The 1,772-nt window shown below is 44.5% G+C and overlaps 1 long non-coding RNA gene across 2 annotated transcripts in view; it reads right to left on the bottom strand.

Moving 5' to 3' along the window:
• Nucleotides 1-722: 722 nt before the first annotated feature.
• LOC120497204 overlaps nt 723-1,772 on the bottom strand; it is a 4,907-nt gene continuing 3,857 nt past the window's right edge. Inside the window, exon 3 of one of the 2 annotated variants that reach the window (XR_005626447.1) lies at nt 723-760. This is a non-coding gene — a long non-coding RNA (uncharacterized LOC120497204). Of the gene's footprint in view, nt 761-1,610; nt 1,635-1,772 lie in introns of those variants that run through there. The other variant, XR_005626448.1, reaches the window with a different exon arrangement.

The raw sequence follows: 1,772 nt of genomic DNA, 5'->3' as shown, positions 1-1,772 counted from the left end.
AAAAAATCCTGTGAAAAATGGGGAAAAAACAGCGAAAAACGGCCAAAAAATGGGGAAAAAATGGCTAAAAAAGGGGGAATTCTTCAGTGTCCCCCCCGCGCCAGCGCCGGCCCAGCCCCAGCGTCTGGGGAGAAAAACCGAGATTTTGGGAAAAAATTAAAAAATGTCAAAAATCCCGTGAAAAATGGGGAAAAAATGGGGAAAAATGGGGAAAAAATGGCTAAAAAAGGGGGAATTCTTCAGTGTCCCGTCCCCCCAGTGCTGGCCCAGCCCCAGCGTCTGGGGAGAAAAATGCGGATTTTGGGAAAAATGGTGAAAAATGTAAAAAATCCTGAGAAAAATGGGGAAAAAATGGGGAAAAATGGGGAAAAAATGGCTAAAAAAGGGGGAATTCTTCAGTGTCCCGTCCCCCCAGTGCTGGCCCAGCCCCAGCGTCTGGGGAGAAAAACCGAGATTTTGGGAAAAAATTAAAAAATGTCAAAAATCCCGTGAAAAATGGGGAAAAAATGGGGAAAAATGGGGAAAAAATGGCTAAAAAAGGGGGAATTCTTCAGTGTCCCGTCCCCCCAGTGCTGGCCCAGCCCCAGCGTCTGGGGAGAAAAATGCGGATTTTGGGAAAAATGGTGAAAAATGTAAAAAATCCTGAGAAAAATGGGGAAAAAATGGGGAAAAATGGTAAAAAAATGGCCAAAAAATGGCTAAAAAAGGGGGAATTCTTCAGTGTCCCCTCCCCGCGCCAGCGCCGGCCCAGGCCCAGAGTCTGGGGAGAAAAACCGAGATTTTGGGAAAAAATTAAAAAATGTAAAAAATCTCGTGAAAAAGGGTGAAAAAACGGCGAAAAACGGCCAAAAAATGGGGAAAAAATGGCTAAAAATTACTAAAAAAAAAAGGAAATTTTTCTGTGTTCCCTCCCCCCAGCGCTGGCCCAGCCCCAGAGTCTGGGGAGAAAAACGCGGATTTTGGGAAAAATGGCGAAAAATGTAAAAAATCCTGTGAAAAATGGGGAAAAAATGGGGAAAACGACTAAAAAATGACAAAAAATGGCTAAAAAATGGCAAAAAAGGGGGAAATTCTTCAGCATCCCCTCCCCCCAGCGCTGGCCCAGGTCCAAAGTCTGGGGAGAAAGACGCGGATTTTGGGAAAAATGGCAAAAAATGTAAAAAATCCTGTGAAAAATGGGAAAAAATGGTGAAAATATGGGAAAATATGGCCAAAAAATGATGAAAAAATGGGAAAAAAAAGACAAAAAAAGGGGGATTTCTTCAGTGTCCCCCCCCCCCCGCGCCAGTGCTGGCTCAGCCCCAGAGTCTGGGGTGAAAAATACGGATTTTGGGAAAAATGGCGAAAAATGTAAAAAATTGCAGGAAAAATGGGAAGAAAATGGGAAAAAATGGGGAAAAATGGTGAAAAAACAGCAAAAAAACAGCAAAAAATGGGGGGATTCTTCTGAGTTCCCTCCCCCCAGTGCTGGCCCAGCCCCAGCGTCTGGGGAGAAAAACCGGGATTTTGGGGAAAATGGTGAAAAATGTAAAAAAACGCGTGAAAAATGGGGACAAAATGGGGAAAAAATGGGGAAAAAATGGGGGAATTCCTCAGTGTCCCCCCCTCCACCAGCGTCGGCCCAGCCCCAAAGTCTGGGGAGAAAAAAAGAGATTTTGGGAAAAATGGCGAAAAATGTAAAAAATCCTGAGAAAAATGGTGAAAAAATGGTGAAAAAATGGCTAAAAAAAGGGGGAATTCTTCAGTGTCCCCCCCCCCCCCCCCCGCGGGGT

This window comes from Passer montanus, unplaced genomic scaffold (assembly GCF_014805655.1).
Source record: "Passer montanus isolate IOZ18808 unplaced genomic scaffold, ASM1480565v1 scaffold1232, whole genome shotgun sequence".
In the NCBI taxonomy this organism is placed as follows: domain Eukaryota; kingdom Metazoa; phylum Chordata; class Aves; order Passeriformes; family Passeridae; genus Passer; species Passer montanus.
Note: the sequence above shows the minus strand (reverse complement) of the source record. Positions and strands in the feature narration are given on the sequence as shown.